The following is an 18,435-nucleotide window of genomic DNA, read 5'->3' on the forward strand; positions in this document are numbered from 1 at the left end:
ATGTCATCATATATATATATATATCAGTTCATGATATCCAATATTACAAATTTACTCTTTCTGATGGACACACGTCCAAATCGCCTACTTACACCTTAACCTCACTAGCTCGGTGTAGTAAACGTCGATAAACGTTTATCATCCCCAGGGACAGGCGATGTACTCTGGATACGTTTGGATCACTAGGTCTAAATCGTAGCAAAGTGACTACTTTTGCATCAATGATGCATTTACCTGTATTTGTGAGGTTTCCGCAATCATCAGACCTTTCGAATACCTATATGTAGACGTCTTTATTGTTAGTATGAGAAAATATGTGATGCTACCAACACGTCAGTGAGATTGTTAGGACCTGTCATCGTCATTAAGATTCTAGTCAGCTTATTACTCTTCTCTTTTCAGCTTGCAAGCTGGTGTTTTCACTCGACGCATCATCCTAACGTATTCAGTATGTATTTCCTCAAGTATTTCACAAGGTAGGCTTCATATGACAGCTTCATTATTAGCAATAATATCCTCTGTAACTAAAGTTCTTGGAATAATGGGCGAAATCCCCTCATTTTCGATGGACAGTTCCTAAGAGGTCAAGGGTCACTCAGGTTTCGGGAAACAACTGGTCGATAGGCCGTCCACATCTTTCAGATTTTTTCTTCTGTCGTCTCGATGTATGTCCATTGAGTTGATAGAAAATATCACAGTTTCTAGAATGAATTTTCACTCCGCAGCGGAGTGTCTGCTGGTTCCTGGTCCAAGTCTGGTCTGGCACACAGTTTTAACCTGCCAGGGAGTTTGTGTCTAACAGCTGCTTGTCAGTTGTTGCCTAGTCTATTCATGTAGCTTGAATTCCCTCGCGAAGAAGAGCTCAATCTATCTTGTCATAAATACGATGAGACTAGGCGATGGTGAATAGGTGATTACGTTCCAGGAATTTTGGTCAGGTCCTTTTAACGTGAAACAACGGCAGGAAGGTGAGACAGACAGATAATGGGCTTTTTTCTACCGTCAGTACAGTCCTGAAATATCCCCCTAACAGAGCCTCAGTATAAAACTGCTGAGGTTTTCTTGCCCACCTGCTGACATACTGCCTGTCGGCTTTCCTCATGGTATCTTCGGCCGACGTTCGTGTAGTGACTGATGTTTCACAAACAGTGGCTAACATTGTCGAAGAATCACCTTCCACCGCTTGCGAAGGAGTAAAGTTGGCTACGTGGGCTTTCCAATAGTGATGCCCCTACCCTTTTGTAGGTGCCGCAGGTAGTTCCGGTCAGCTCTTCTGCCACTGCCGGTTTACACCAGTCGCTCGACATCTGCAGATCTGTTGTCACTGTCACTCTTGCAGTGCCCTCGCCGACAGCGTTGGTTTCCGTATAGTTCCGTAGCCGTAAGATACTTGCTTTCTATGCACTGTGAGTAATGGAAATAACTGCAACAACGAAAGGGAAGCTGTCTCTTCTCCAGGATGGTCATCGCTAACAGATTTACAGAAAATGTGATGATTATACGAGCTGCTTGTGCATGAATTCCGCATGGAAAAAGTGCTAAGGCCAATTAAAAATTGCAGATGGCAGAAACATGGATGAACAGAAACATTCTTGCCCACCTGGCGAAGCATATGTGCAAATTAGAAAGCGAATGCACAACTGCAGGAAAATATTCCACAAAGATAGGGCAGTGCCTGTTTTCCAAATTTTTGTAGAGGAACTTGCAAGGTCAAGATAAAGCTTTGGAATTTGTCGCAAATACGCCAAATTATGACAATTTCATGACCTCGGTGATAAAAGCATGAAGGGAAGCTACTGGGGTAACCCATAATCCTGACACCAGTTCGGTAATTCAGCTGACTGGAGACTTTTTTAAATTTACTGAAGGTAATTGTTCCTTGAAAACTGATGATGGATCTATTCATGACAAAAGAACCCTGCACTTCAGCTGGGAAGAAGGGGAGAAAATCCTTTGTGAAAATGGTACTTTTCTTATGAACGGGACATTTGACAGTAGTTCAAAACAACTGCACATCATACAAGTTGACATCCGAAGCACAGAAGAGGAGACGAAATATTTCCTGCTTTATTTGCACTGTCGTAGGCAAAAGTAAAATACACAAGACTTTTTCCTTGATTGAAAAATAGTGCTAGACATTGAAATGACTACAATTAAAGCTACGAAAACCGTGCTCCCCAAAACATACCATTCCAGTTGGAATTTTCACTTCAATCAATGTCTGTGGAGGAAAATACGAGATCTGATACTAACGGAGGAATACAGGAACAGAGAAAAAGTAAGACTGACTTTCCACACACGCGATGCAGTGCCACACCTTCTACCAAATAGTATTAATGAAGTGTGGAAGAAGTGGCCAGTGGAGAAAAGCTCATGAAATTCGCAGACTACAAGGTCAGGCAGTGGTTGGAAAATTGTAGTATACCAGTACCCAATGAAATGTGTAACGTTTTTAACCAGTGCCACAGAGCCACAAATGCTGTCAAAGTTTGGCATGGAAAACTGAATGTCTCAAAACATCGAAAAACACCTGAACGAATTCTTTCTGATCAGTAAGCTGAAACAGAAAGCAGTAAATGCTACATATGGAAAAAAGACTCCATTGAGTGCCTCTTCACAACAGAAGACAAAGGTACATCGATACTGATATAATGTTAAAAGACATTATTAGAATACTTAACCACTCAGAGAATCTTAGGTGTTTAAAATCTCTGGCTTTCTTACAAACAACCGAGTGAGAGGTTAAAATTCATAAAATAAGACAGTAAGTTTAATAATTTGCTGCAGTTACGTTGTAGAAACAAAAAAGATAAAAGTAAAACAATAAGAAATAAAAAGGAAAAAAAATAAAACATTTAAATATGCCTACAGGTGTGTACTGTGTGTGTAGCCAATCCACAGACAGGATAAATTGTGAATGGATAGCCAAACGGTTCGCAGAGCCTCCGTCACTGTTGTGGCTTCTTTTGACGGCCGAAAACACGACTACCAAAATATCTGTGGTCGGAAACATCACGTTGACTTCACAGGTCGCAAATCCCACGGTCGGAAAGCTCACAATACGATCACAACGAGTCGATCACGTGGCCGTGAGTAGTATAACGTATTTACGTTCACACTAACGTCTGAGGGCTTTTTCCTGGTCATTAGTGTTGCCCTCTTTCTACCTGCAAAGGTCATTTCCAGTAGCACAAGAACCCAGAATCTTTAATTCGAAGCTTTCTTCTTTCTTGTTAAAGGTGTTGTCATGTTTGTGAATTTCTGTGGGTTTCCTGAACATAACAGGTGTGGTAACTCTTACATAGAGCAAGGTACTGCATGTCGTCGAATTTGATTATGAGGTCAGTCTCACACAGTGCGAGCTTCGCCACGGCCGGTTTTCTATCTGTCTCAACCTAAAATACCGTTTGTTAGTTATCCTAGTGATCATCTAAATTCAACAGAGACATTACCACATGGGCGTGGTGTGCAGACATTCCGAGTGAGTGCCTTTCGTCGTTTGCCAAACCTAGATCCTGTCTGATCTTCTTGGTCGGTTTGTATGGGAGTCGTTCCGAAAGTAATTTGCGTCACTGTTTTGCACACAAAACTTTATTGCCAAAACAAATACATCATGACATTATGAATCACACACCTTGCACTATATTTCGATACAGTCACCATAGACAGTGATACATTTGTCGTAGTGTGCAACCAGTCTGAAGGAACCAGACTGGTAAAACGCAGTGCCTGCGATGCAAAGAACTGTCGCACGGCCTGTTCCAATTCAGTTCAGGTTTTCATTCGTGGATGTCAAGAAGCGACCACTTAGACTTTCATCCTCCATCCTCAGCCTTCCTTCTCTGTATATGCAACAACAGCCACCAAACATGTGGCGACACCTGACCTCTTCACCACACACTGTCTGTAGGCGCTCACTACGCCCTTCCGTCGGTGATCACTTTGTCAGCACACGTCCGTCTGCCATCGTCCGTCTGCCCAGGCACGCCGGTCTACTGCTACATTCTCTACTTCAGCGCTCTGCGCGTGTTTCATTCCTACTCTGCTGACAGATCTGCCGTCATCGAGTCAGCATCGGATGTGGATTCATATGGCGTTTGTTTGTGTCACCTGGTGTAACACCTTCTCTTTCGAAAACAATGACGAAAGTTACTTTCGGGAAGCCCCTCGTAAACAGTCTTTATGCCAACATCACCAAACTGTTCTCGTGCTGGCAAAAGGTCAGAAAAGTTATAAAACAAACGCCGGTCCAGATATCGAGACAAAATCCACAGGCAATACGTCAAATTTCTCGTTTTCATAAATGTTTTTCCTGCTTTTGCCGGTCTTTATTTTATATACTATTGTGTCCATCGGTAGTTACTTTTGGCCAAATACAATACCTCATATTCTAGTTTTAGTGTCTTCATGATCTAAATCCCCCAGGACCCCTTCATTTAACTCGATAACACACCATTATACTTGTTTTGTTTTTGTTGACGTTCATCTCATAATTTTTAATCAAGACATTGTCCATTCTTTTAACTGATCTACCAAGCGTTTTTCTGTAAGTGACAAAATTACGTCGTCAGTGGCAAACCATAAAGTTGCCTTATTTCGACTTACTTCTATCGGAGTTCTGTCAAATTTTTTTGGTAGTATGACATGCCCCATCTTATATTTCCCCACTTCTTCCCTATCCATAATACTGTCTTAGTTTCTTTCTTTTGTGCAGTCCTTCCATACATATTTTACAGCTTTAAACCTTCGTTTCTTTGCTTAATAATGGCTTCCCATTTGAGCTCTTAATATTTTTGCACCTGCGTTTCGTTTCTCAAAAGGTTTAATTTTCCTATAGGCGACATATATGTACAAGTTCACACACACACACACACACACACACACACACACACACACACACACACTCACTCACTCTCTGTGCATACTGGATTGTACCTTGTACCACTGCTACACTTTCCCCTTTCCCTTCCACTCGGAAATGCAGCGAAGGGAAAACGACTGTGTGTGTGTCTCGAACCATAATTTCTCGGATCTTCACGCGAGATATATGTTAGCGGCAGTAGAATCGTCCTGTCCTCAGCTTCAAATGCTGGTTATCTAAATTTTCTCAATAGCGTTTCGCATAAAGAACGTTGTCTTTCCTCTAGTAATTCCCGTTTGAGTATTCTTCTACAGCTCGGCAATTCTCATCTAGTCATTGTTGTTTTGCCGCTTTGCACTTCCTGTATTTCGTTTTCAGACGTCTTTATTTCTTTTGGCCTCCTTCGTTTGCTTATTTCTGAATTTCTTTTGCATAAATTGAACCGAATATCCTCTGTATTCTCCAAGGCTTTGTCGTTTTGCCTATTTCATCCACTGCTGCTATCACTATTTCATGTTTCAAAGCAATAACTTAGGCTTGTAGCTAAATGTACTGTTGTTCAGCGCATCACTTGTAGAACCATGACAATCTTCGACTGCCGGTTTAATGAGTCACAACCGGAAAAGGAATTGACCAGTTATTCTTTGCTGGTTACCAATAGGGAGTGCGGAAGCTGTAATTGGTAATTCGAAAGCAATTATATGCCTAACCCTTGTCTGTCATGTAAGCTGGCGCGCTCATGAAGCTGCTAAGAAGAGCTTACAGTAACGTAAATTTCCAAACAAGTCACATCCTTGGATTTTCACAAACATCGAATTCTTACAGACGACAGCCTCGTTAAGTGATACACTTCTGGAAAAAGAAAAAAGAACACGATCACACAAGTGCCAGACTCGCACGGGAAACTACGAGAAGGCAGTTAATGCGATGACTAAACGCGCAGCGGTGCGGACAAACTAGAAAGTGCCTTATCAGTCCTGGGATGTTGCAAGCTTCGCATCAGTTGATCACGTCCAGAGCCAGTTGCAGCCAGTTTGCCGTGGCGTATGGAGCTCCATCGGTGTCTTCAATATTGTTAGCATGTCGCAACAGCCTAAACTTGAACCGTTTACGCATTTCCTGGAGATTGTTCGAGGGTGGATAGTGGGTCTACGGGGAGCTGGGTGGTCATATCGCAGAACTGCACTACGCGTGGAGTGAGAGGTCTGCACACTGCATCGCTGTTGTGGTCAGCAGAAGGTGCACATGCTCCACAGTTTGAGTCCGGACGTTGGCGACACACAGATGCACGCCAAGACCGTCGTATCGTACGATGTGGCGTATGTGCCCGCACTCCGACTTCACAAGTTAGGGACCCTGTTGCTCCTAGAGAGTCAACGAATACCATTCGCAACCGACTGTGCGAAGCAGGGCTACGAATTGGGGTGCCGATAGGGCGCCTTCCACTCGCATCCCAACATCGTGCAGCCTGCCTCGTCCCTTACGGAAGGACGAATGGAGACGTGTCTTTAATGATGAGAGTCGCTTCTGCATTGCCACCAATGGTGGACACGTGTGTGTGTGTGTGTGTGTGTGTGTGTGTGTGTGTGTGTGTGTGTGTGTGCGTGGTGGTGATGGTGGTGGGGGGGGGGCGTTTTGTGGGGAGGGGGAGGGGATATCGTGCAGGTGAGCACGAATATCTGGACTGTATACAAAAGAGACACATGGGGTCAAAACCAACATTGTAGGGTCTAAGGCGCTGCAGTCATGGACTGTACGGCTGGTCCCGCCGGAGGTTCGAGTCCTCCCTCGGGTATGGGTGGGTGCTTGTGTGTGTGTGTGTGTGTGTGTGTGTGTGTGTGTGTGTTTGTCTTTAGGATAATTTAGGTTAAGTAGTGTGTAAGCTTAGGGACTGATGACCTTAGCAGTTGAGTCCCATAAGATTTCACACATTTCCAACACTGTGGTGTGGGGAGCCGTATCTTACAATGGTCTTCTCGTTGGTAATTGCTGAGGAAACATTGAAAAGAGTGTGGTACTTCCAAAACATCATTGAACCCGCCACGCTACCATTCGTGCACCAACAAGATGTGCTTTTCCAACATGATAGTTCACGTCGACACATGCTGTGACACCCAACGTGCTCTCGAAGCAGTTCGTGAACTACCCTGGCTAGCGAAGTACCCAGATATCGAGCATACTTGGGAGTGAATTAAACTGCATCTTGCGCTATGTGCCAAGACCCATCGGAAATCTGGCCCAATTGAGGCCACATGTAGAGACTGCAGAGAAAGACGTTCCACAAGACTACATTCGTCACCTGTACTATCCTCTACATGAGAGAATTGTAGCCTGCGTTGCTACAGGAGGAGGCTATACCGTGCACTAGCTCTTGACACTTCGCATGCCCCGTCGGCTGTACTCAGATGCATATAGCTCAGTCAGTGTGACTTGAGTTTCTGATGCTAAGAATACCGAGGGACAACAGTACATCTACGTATATAATCCGCAAGCCACAACATCGTGCGTGGCGTTGTGCACCCTGTACCGCTATTAGTCATTTCATTTTCTCTTCCACTCGCAAGCAAAGCGAGGGAGACCTGCTGTCTACAGGGTGTTTCACAATTCATGTTACTTCTAGAGGATGTAGATGGGGAGTAATAAACCAAGCTTTACGCAGGAACCCATGCCCAGAAACGTCATCCAACGACGATAGGGAGTGTCAAAGTTATACTCACTGGCGGCTGTAAATGTAAGTATGTACAAGGTGATTCCATGACATTGCTACAAACTTTCTAGGACGGTGGAGAGGATAAATATTTCAATTTGGGTAAGAGTCTGTTTTCGCTTATAACTTTAGATTTGTTCGTCTCCAGTATAGGGACCTTTACCTCAGACTACTACATTTTTCCTTCTCTATCACCTTAGATAGTCTGTAAGATGATCACGGAGTCACCCTATACATACATACATACATTTACGGATGCCGGCGCCTATGAATTTGACGCTCTGTATTGTCGTTGGATGATGATCCCTGACACGGGTTCCTATGTAAAACTTGATTTACTAATTCTCCTCTGCAACCTCTAGAGGTGTGTAATATGAGTTGCAAAACACTTTAAACGTCCCCTTAGAAAAATTATAAATGACTGTGCTTAAACTGACACACAATATTTTTTTTTTTTTTGCGCAACACAATCTGACTTTCAGTAATCCCTACAAAATAATGGCCCTGACTAACATTAACCTATACGTTTCACAAATCACTTACCTCACAAAAATCTTCGTTACTCGAACTACTGCAATACAGCGAGCGCCACTACTGCCAGCTAAATAAAAGATTCAAACTACTGAAGGCACTAACTACTGATAGGCATAGTTAGCAAATGAAAGATTTTGATAGAGAACAAACAATGTATTTACCTTAATAGTGTTCAAAAGTCATCATATATATATATATTAGTTCATGACATCCATTCTTACAAATGTACTGTTTCTGTCCAGATCATCCGCTCTCAAAAATCCGCCATCTCACTTCCCCACATCCACCACTGCTGGCGGCTCACCTCCAACTGCGCAACGCTACGCGCTGTTAACATCCAGCTGCCTAACACTACAATAGCCAACAACAATGCAGACCAGCCACAGACTGGACACAGCACAGCCAGTGATTTTCAGACAGAGCGCTACGTGGCGTTACCAATAGAAACCTAAACAGCCTACTTACACACTCTGTATATAGCTCCATATGGGCCTTAATATCTCTAGTCTTATCTTCACAGTCCACATGCGAAATGCAAGTTGGCGGCAGTAGAATCGTTAATCAGTCAGTTTCAGTTGCCAGTTCCCTAAATTTTCCCAATAGTGCTCCTCTAAATCAATGTCGCCTTCCCTTCAGCGATTCCCATTTGAGTTCCCGAAACATTCCATAATACTTGCATGTTGTTCGAACCTACCGGTAATAAATCTAGCAGCATGCCTCTGAATTGCATCAAGGTATTCCTTTAATAAGAATGGTGCGGACCTGTACTCCATAATGGGTAGCACTAGTGTCCTATATTCGGTTTCCTTTACAGACGCAAACTTTCCTTAAATTCTCCCTGTAAACATAAGTCGACCATTTACCTTCCCTACTGCTGTCCTTACATGTTCTTCCCATTTCATATTTTTTTGCAGCGCTACGCCTAGATATTTAATCGACGTGACAGTCAACTAGCACGGTATTAATACTGTATTCGAATATATGGGTTTGTTTTCCCTACTCATCTACATTATGTTGCATTTTTCTACATTTAGAGCCAGATGCCATACATCACCAATTTGAAATTTTGTCTGTATCATCTTGTATTTTTCTGCAGTAAACTATTTTAAAAGGAGAATCTCACTAAATTCGGTGAAACTGCTTTTCTAGATTCTACTTTGGTCACCCACCCCCCTTTGCCCCGCCAAGAAAATGAGCTAATCAGTCGATTTTCCATATGCTTGCTATAGTACAAATTTCAAGTACAGCACAACTTTGCTAATGCTACACTAAATCACCCAGGATAAAAATCAACATAATGGTCTTCGAAATTATAACCATATGCCAAATAATGAAAATAATTAATGGTATAGTAGTATATTTTCATTAAAAATAGAGCAAGTGCCCATTATCGACATAAATACCGATGCTAATGTATTTAAATCTTTTTTTATTTTACAAATATTACCGTTTGGTGAGAAATGATGAGCACAATATTAAGTAGACTGTGCTCCTAGTTTACGGTATATTACAGTCAGATACACACATTAAAATCCCATTTAATGACTTTCATCGAGCTACTTGGTCCCTTTACCTTGAGAATTATTTTGACTGTCTTTGTCAATGGGTTATCATTACTCAGTATCCTAGGCATAAATTACGTGTATAATTTGTGATACACAGGTAGTTAGAAGGAAAATTCAAACTACTTACTTAAGCTGCAGCTTGCACTCATTTCGCCCATATCGTTGTATGCCCTGTTGACGCGTAATAGTGATATGAAAAACAATATATTTTGAGCAAAATCAAACATTGCATGAAGAATTACGGTATTACAGGAATTTGTGATTATTAAAGTGATTGTAAAACTTATTCATTTGCACTTTAATGTAACAAGAAAATTTTTTTTACAAGTAGCAAAGAGGTATAATTATATTTTTTGGTTAGCTCATTATACTTGAATTTTTTAAGTCTGATCTATATTTGAGGGGTTTTATGTTATTATGAGCGTAAGTTTGTATCTTGTCGATCTCGGCTTTTCTGTATTGTTTGGCTCTTCCACTTAATTTCGAAGGCATAAAAGTCAACGCTTCATTATTTAGTGAACATGAATCAATGATATATTTCAAATATTTAGTAAAGAATCAGGCGAAAAATAAACTTTTCACATGCAATAAAAGGTAGAACCAAATTAAAAGCTGTCTGAACTAAATTATCATGGAATGTTAAACAAAAAACAATAGATTAAGATGATATAATGAAAATGCATCCATGGACGTAAATAAATAAAGTGATGGAAAGAATTTAAAGCCAGCGCAGATGTCCATACGAAATGTAAACTGGACCTGTTATACAGTTTATTTGTGAAGCGATGAGTCTTTGAAAGAGTTGCTACTTGGGAAGTCATCCATGCAAAGAGCTAAAACATTCGACGAGGATGGGATTCGAACCCACGCGTGCAGAGCACATTGGATTAGCAGTCCAACGCCTTAACCACTCGGCCACCTCGTCCTGCAGCGTTTATTTGTATGGTATACGTAATTTGTAGATGTAAGTATCGTTACGACACAATTCTTTTGAACAAGTGATCGCCACATGTTTCTTAACTCCGTGTAACCATCGTAACAGCAATGATACTTTCGAATATGATTTCAGTCAAGCAGAGTGTATATTTGGCAATGAGGACGATTAAACTCTTCGTATTCCGCACTTGCTAGGGAAGCGTGTATACTTATCATCACCAATTTTGTCCAAATTTACGATATATTCAGAGCTAGGCGTGAAATGTAGCTGGCATTAGTGAGAGCTTTAGATGGTCAGGCGTTCAGAAAAGTATTCTTGCTGTGGCCGGGAGATAGTTACGTGGAAACTTTTTAAAATTATTTTCAGTTTTTGCTTCACTTTCACTGCAAATAAACTGAAATAATGCAAAATGTATTTTATTTATTAACAATTTCATAAAAGGTATGAAAAGAAAAGGCAAAGGAAATTGCGGCGCATGCAAACGTGGCAAAACGTAGAAATTTCGTAATTACCTCAAGAGATTCTGGGAAGCTTCCAACCACTTTATAAAAAAGATTTTAGACTGTGTGAGGTGTACAGCAATCTTAAGTTAGAGGATATGTAGAGTGTGTGTGACAGGTTGTTCATCGCTACTTACGGTGCCGAACTGTACTATTATCCGCCATACTTTCGGAAGTTATTATGTACGAGTGATTAAAATGGGAAAGTACTGCTGTGCGCAACTGGAGTTGAGAAATCGGTCACGTGGCGTCAGTTGCTTGATATATGGTGCAATCTTTGTCATGAACGACATATTTACGAAAGCTTTGTTAAGCACTCGATGGTAGCTAAACATTTATGACAAACAACATTACAAATAACATTTGCTGCCCCCTTTTCATTCGCAGAAACTCAAGCTGTTCTGTTAGGTTCCATCCCATTCACACCCTCGGAAATCGAAACGTAATCGGAAATAAACAGCCAAGTATTTGTGGCATGCAACAATATATATGTTATCACAACCTTTGAAATAATGAAATATTATGAAAAAAAACCGGTCAAATATTTGTGACAAGAAAGAATATTAAAATCACTAATGGTTGTTTCACTCGCAGCAGAATAGTTTTTCGTTTTTTAGTCTTAAGGATGTCACGAAATCTAAAGTTCATTCCTCACAAAGCACGCACGCTCTTACCTGCAGTTAACATCGAACGTTGCGTAATATAATTCTGTTACATGAATCAGAAAATCTCAGTATGTGTTACAAGATAGAAAAAAAGGATGTAGCGGGACTCGAACATACTTCCTTCGATTCTCCTATTGCACTTCTCTAACCGCACGAGCACAGCGACAAGGACTTTTACAAGTAATGGGACCTTAAGACACATTTAATTACAATAAATCGTACCTGGAGTGACGTGTTTGTGATAAATCTTCGATGCACAGACGCCCTGAAACAGCGTATGGTCACAACACGTAAGTCGTAATAAGGAGACAACGAAAAAAGATGAATCTTCTCAAAATTATCGAGCGCGGGACGTCACGTGAACGATTTCAGACGAACGCCAGTCGAAAACGGTTGTAGTTTCCTCATTGTAGTCACTCGTAATTCTGTGGTTGTTTTAGAATCGAGATAGTACACGTGCGAACTTTCTTTTCGAAATCATGTCTAAAGTTTGAGCACTGTGTAACTACACGCACAAAAGTATTAACCCTACGAATATATATCATTTCATGTGCGTCCTGTTTAAAAATTTTATCTGTTGGTGGTATTGTTCATTTGTCTTATACACCAGCACAGAACTTTCAAGTGTTTAGCTTACCCGAATATGTGACTTTATTATTTTAGGCGAGTTTTTCTTATTTCCTTACGTCCTATCATGTACAATGCCTCTTAATTTTGATTTCCAAAAATATGGCGGAGAGGTAGTTCAATTTGTTTCACTCCAATCGCGGTGTTGCTTCTCTACGGTATTCTGTCTCTTTGGTCATCACAGAATTGTTAACTTCTTACTTTCATAAATCGATATGCACACCTCTGCGAGCAAGCCATGTTGATCCACGATCTTTGGTTGTGTTGTTACACCGTCTCTGTCTGAGGGTGCTCACAGAGAGAGAGTAGTAGTCGAGATCTATTGGAAAACGAACGTGGAACTGAATGGTCACCAACTTTAGTTGGAACTGAGCTGCTAAAAATTAAATATTTTTCTGGAAATGACTGAATAAGATGAGAGTATTTATGGATTTTAGAAAGAGTTACTCGAAGAATTGATTTAAGGTAAACTTGCAGCTTTTCATACTTGCTGGTAGTTAATACTCTGTAAACTTAATTAATGAATTATATTGAAATTTTGTTGAAACATAACGCATAGCTAGTGTTTTTAGTTCTCCTCCCCCACATTCACACTTTTTGTGAAAGAATGGAGATACTTTTGGGTAGGTTAATCTTCGTATAAAGTAAATTTATTTCAATTATCAACCTGTTAAAAAACAATCATTTTTGTATAAGGTCAGATTTGTTCATGATATTGAAAGTGAAGCTATGAAGTAATTCTTTACTATAAAATAAGTTTAGAAAAATCGTTTGCAGCACATTATCACCGAAAATTACTCTTATACAAGAAATATATTGCTTGTGTCCACACTGCACATGGCAGTAACATGCGTGAATACAATTTTTAGTTTACAATTTTAATTAAGCTTTGCTGCAGCACTGCTTGCTGTGCTCCACTTTCGAGAGAAATTTGACTGTACTGAGTGAGGTGAATGCAACAATAGTTCAGGGCCTTAGTCGTATAGTGACAGTATACATGCAGAACAATATCATTACACAGTTAATTATTGATTAGGTTGTGATATTCCTGGCTGTGGCCGCCAGTATTTTATTTTGATAGAAGCTCGCCTTGATCCAGCTTGATACACGTGAAGTAGCATATGGTACAAAAGTGGAGTGAGGTACCAGCGACAGATGGTACAGTATGTACCAGTCCCGTGGGAGAGTCCGCCAATTGTACTGAACTTGCTTCTGATTGGTCGGCACATTCGTGTGTGAGGTGTCAAAACGCCTAACGTCTCTTATTAATTATTTATATACTTTTCATTGTATTTAACCCATTTTTCAGTATGACAGTCTCTCATGGTTCCCCTACGAGTCTGTCGTTCTTGTTTTATTAAATTTCACTAGTTTTGAGAAACATGAGAGTAACGATATAGCAACCGAAGTGCTTTGGACACGTTCGGGTAGCTCTGGTGCGGCTGGGAGACCAAGTGCTTAGTCTGCGCTAGTCACTCTGTTCCGGGCGCTCCGGAGAGCCGGACACGTAACTGTTTCGGGCGGTCGTGTTGTACTCTATATCGGCAGTTGTCAGAAAAGTTATCATATACTTAAGAATGCTATGTCGAGCGTTGTAAAAGACAGTATAAAATGTGTGATTATTTAAAATATAACAAAACAGGATACAGTAATGAGAAGTGTCGCCTCCCATAATTGTCAATACTACAGATCTTGCCCTCTGTAGATACGGAGCCTAACCTGGGCAAGTGGCATCCCTTAAAAAGGACAATCACGGGTTCAGTTTGACAGCATAGCAGTCTCCGCCGAAGAAGATCCCACGACCGACGAGCGGTCTTTTGTGCTGGGGACACAACTTTAGAAGAGGACAGGTTGGTGGAAAGGGCGGTTAGGAACTCTTACTCAATCTCTCCAGATCTCTCCAGCTTCCAGATCTGACTTCCAATGGACACACATAATTTATAAGATCAGAAATTATTTTCTTGTTATACAAAGTACATTTCGGTGATCAGAGCGATACATACGCGTGTGAAATTTTTCGTATTCTGAGTTTTTATTTTGGAATTTAGTTACGTAAATCAGCAATGGACTTTTCAATAAAGCAATATGGACAACTTATTCAGACTAAATTTAGTTCATTTGATGCACAATTTTTATTGGCTTTATTTTGGCGGATATTTCAGATGTTGAACACGGGAAACTGTGATGTCTGGCAACACACAATTGTTCATTTGAATGCGCAATACAGGTTTAAATATTTCCTTTTTTTAGTAGGTAGTTTCGTACACCTACACTCCACATACGTATAAAGAGCTTTTTACAGCAGAAAATTTACGACACATGTAACGAAGCCTTAGGTGCAGGACAACATATTTCTTTTGTTAATCGACTTGTGGGGATGACGAACAGATTCAAAATTATACGACATTTTTCGAGAAAGATTACCTTCATACAGTATTGAAGTGATTCTCTTCTTTCCCTACGTTACATTCGCTGGTGTAACTCGGCGATATCTATTTTTATCATCAGTCAAGGAATTTTATCTCACTGAGAGAGGAAAAGAAATCACATCCCAAGGAAACTGCTTCAAAATGCATTCCACTGCCAATATTTGTCGAAACAATGCGTTAGACGTGGTTTGGTGTCACACTGTGCGATGAGAGAGAACCTTTTAAGAATGTAAATCAAGCCTGTTTTCCTAAAGAAACCTGGAAACCACCATGTAATTGTAAAAATGCTCTGATTATAATATGTATTGAAGCCCCTGTTTTTATGACGAATATGACAACAGCGCAAGTAAATCAACTGTAAAACAATAGCAGTATCAAATTTTATATACGCCCTACAATCCCTTCCTGCAAATTTATTTGAATTCCCTGACATTTGTAGACCTTTCCTTTAGGAATGAATACAATATATGTCACATTATTTGAATTTAGCTGCAGTGTAAGTAACATTGTAATCGAAAATAAAAACAATTTTTCCGCACATGATCTCGACCCCACGATTCTCGGGTTACCAGGCCATTCACTTTGTATGTGTAAGTACATAATTTGCTTGGTCTCACCATATAAACACTCTGATATAACAACCGTAGATAAATGAAATATATGTGCAATATTCCTGAAGATACAACAAACGCTCTAGCACAGAGATGAGATAGCTGCTATATTAGACTGCAGATACATCATCTTTGTGATGCCTCAATAGCCATGAAAGTGTGTTCAGGAGAGAATACAAAGCATGGATTCCATGGTGAATGTGAATCTCCACTTGGAAACGTTCGAAGATTACCATACCTAGCACTTACAGCAAAAATTGTTTCCTTTAGCGAGCTCACACTAAAACACAGGATGCATATTGAAAGCACAACGTCTTTAGTGCTCCATCAAAAAGTATCTAAAGGAATTTCTAGCCTTTATACATCATTCACCTGGAAACGATAGTCCAAATGGATGCACGAGTAAAAAGTTATTTTTTGAGTATTCACATTTATTACTGTGAATTTATAAATGCATCGTATTTTAAGGTGATATAGTACCTTCAAGACTCTTAATTTGATTAGATACGCACTTCTTCGAATGTTCCGATATCACACGACTGTATATGTACAGCGTTTAACTTAAATATCACTATTCTTCTATATCCAGTAACCTACAGCGTTTCCAGCACATCGCAGTTCATAAGTTCGGAGCAGCTAAACTTGTTCGTGCCTGACATAGCACTGGGGACACCTGAGAGGTAGCCTACACATTACTGGGATGACGTGTCGCTCCGTTTGCTCAGTTGCGTCGCGTGTCGCAATATTCCTCAGATAACGGCGGGGCGTTGTACGTTGTCGAGGCTGCTCATAACTTACGCTTCGCACTGAGCAACTGGGGATGTAGCTCAGTGGTAGAGCGTTCGCTTTGCATGTGAAAGGCCCCGGGTTCGATCCCCGGCATCTCCAACTAACTTTTATAGTCAACTTCCAACGTTAATCAACTGCGTTATTTCCCAAGGGAAAGAGCGTGACCTCGAGCACTCAGAACTGCACAAATTCGTGCTTTGATCTTAACGTGAAGAAAAAAAAAACAGACAAGTGTTTTTTCAGTGTCCTAACTTCTATATTTTCCTCTGCCTAAAGTAATTATGATATCTGATCAACTGACTTGATAGTCTTGCACAGGTATTCTCAATGTAAGTGAGGGATTTCAAAAAAGTGGTCAAAGCGAAGTGGAACAGAACAATATGCATACCTGACTAAAGCCACTTTTTCATATTCAAAATCACTTCTGTATTCAAACAGTCCAGTATAAAGCGTCGTGCTAATTATATTTTCAAATGATGATACTGGTATGCCAGTGTCATAACTTGATTTTTGCCAAGCATCTTGACATATAGGTTTGTAGTCCACTGCAGAAAGCTGATTATATAGCACAGAGTGGTGGTGGTAGAGACGGTGGTGGTTTTCACATTGTAGTCGTACGAAAGCAGTTTCCATCTGGAGCTTCCATTACCTAAAGTACACATTAATAGGTTGATAATATTTTGTTGTCTTCGGTGTGTTTTGGTCCAATTATATCGACATTTCCTCTCTTCGCGTTACCAAAGTTTCTTTCTTACATCTTTAATGCGCGACCATTAAAATGTCTCGAGTTCAGGCGCGCAGTCTTAGATGCGAATGGCTCATACCACTGTTTTTGGAATAAACGATTTGTATTCTAAGCATATGTCCGTGCAGATATGAGTTTACAAAGTCACACACCTCCCTTGTCAAAACATACAAATAATTTCGCTCGAATAACTTGCAAGAATGGTGATGCTGTCATTAATGCTTCGTTTATTGCTGGTGACCTTGTACAGTTCTGTAAGCTCGGTTTTACAGCTTCATATAAAAAACACTTCGAAAAAGCTAACCTGCGGCTTTTGATTGAGAAGATACGTTTCAAAAACAGTTGCTAGAAGATAGTTGAAATTTAAAGTGCACAGTCAAGGGCCTTTGATAAAGCTGTAAATGGCTTCTTTTACTTTCCACCAAGTAAATCAACTCATTTAGGATCAAACCACACTACCATGCTGTAATTCACTTAGAGCGTTAGTGCGAGCCAATATTTGTTGCATTAACATCCAAAAGAGAAATAGAAGGTATTGAGAAAGAAACAAAAACGACAGTTATTAAAATCGTTCATCTCAGCCTAAAAAAAGGCAGCAACTCCTCGGCACAGGAGCCAGTAGTTCAGTAGAACATATGGATAGGTTCCTAATGACGCGAAGCAAATGAAGAATTGAAATCCTAATACACCTATTGAGTGTAAGTGCAATCGTAATTATTGAAAGAATATTATGCCGCTTTAAAAAGCTCATCCGCAAAAGGTAGCTCCTGCGCATAATTTGGCTGGCAAAGAAAGGAATTCAAAGAGAAAAACATACTAATAAAATCTCAGTTGGATGCATCGTGCTCTCAATGGACTGATTTCATAAATCCGGAACATTATCTACTTCTCCATATACGTGCATACTCTGCATAGCACTGTGAAGTACATGACAGAGAGAACGACTGTGAAAGAAACAATAGTAAGGGAATGGGAAATCAGTGGCACTTGGTGGCACTTAGGATTGTTCTTAAGCTGGAGAGAGAATCTTCAGACAAATTGATTCTTTGTGGGTCAAAATGACGAGACAGACCAGAACATAAAGGACGACCCAGAAGCATGTTTAAATAGATGATAACTTTCAGAAAAACATCAGGAATGATTTTTTCACGAAATTCAAAAAGAGTCTGACATGATAGAGGAGCAGAGAACTGTCTGTGTGAGGTAAGAACTGGAACAGGCAGTTAGTGTGAGGAAGAAATCCAGGATTACTCGTATTCAGAGTACTTTGACGACGTGCTGAAGTGTGGAACACCCGAAAACGAGTTGTAATTGGGGCCAGACATAAAACAGAGAGAGCCACGACTTCCAGCTAGGGATGAGGTCGCGTAGTCCATAAGCGGCTTGAAGTTAATGGAGAAAATGGAGTAGCAGCTGAGATGATAAACTGGGGAGGTGGCAAAATGTTGGAAAACACGACCAAGGA

At 40.5% G+C, this 18,435-nt stretch overlaps 2 non-coding genes across 2 annotated transcripts; one reads left to right on the top strand and one right to left on the bottom strand.

Annotated features, from left to right (window-relative positions):
- Positions 1-10,510: 10,510 nt before the first annotated feature.
- Positions 10,511-10,592, bottom strand: Trnas-gcu (transfer RNA serine (anticodon GCU)). The gene has a single exon. It is a non-coding gene; the product is annotated as a tRNA-Ser (tRNA).
- A 5,660-nt stretch (positions 10,593-16,252) lies between these two features.
- On the top strand, positions 16,253-16,324 carry Trnaa-ugc (transfer RNA alanine (anticodon UGC)). Its single transcript has one exon. It is a non-coding gene; the product is annotated as a tRNA-Ala (tRNA).
- Positions 16,325-18,435: the final 2,111 nt, after the last annotated feature.

Source organism: Schistocerca cancellata, chromosome 7, assembly GCF_023864275.1.
Source record: "Schistocerca cancellata isolate TAMUIC-IGC-003103 chromosome 7, iqSchCanc2.1, whole genome shotgun sequence".
In the NCBI taxonomy this organism is placed as follows: Eukaryota; Metazoa; Arthropoda; class Insecta; order Orthoptera; family Acrididae; genus Schistocerca; species Schistocerca cancellata.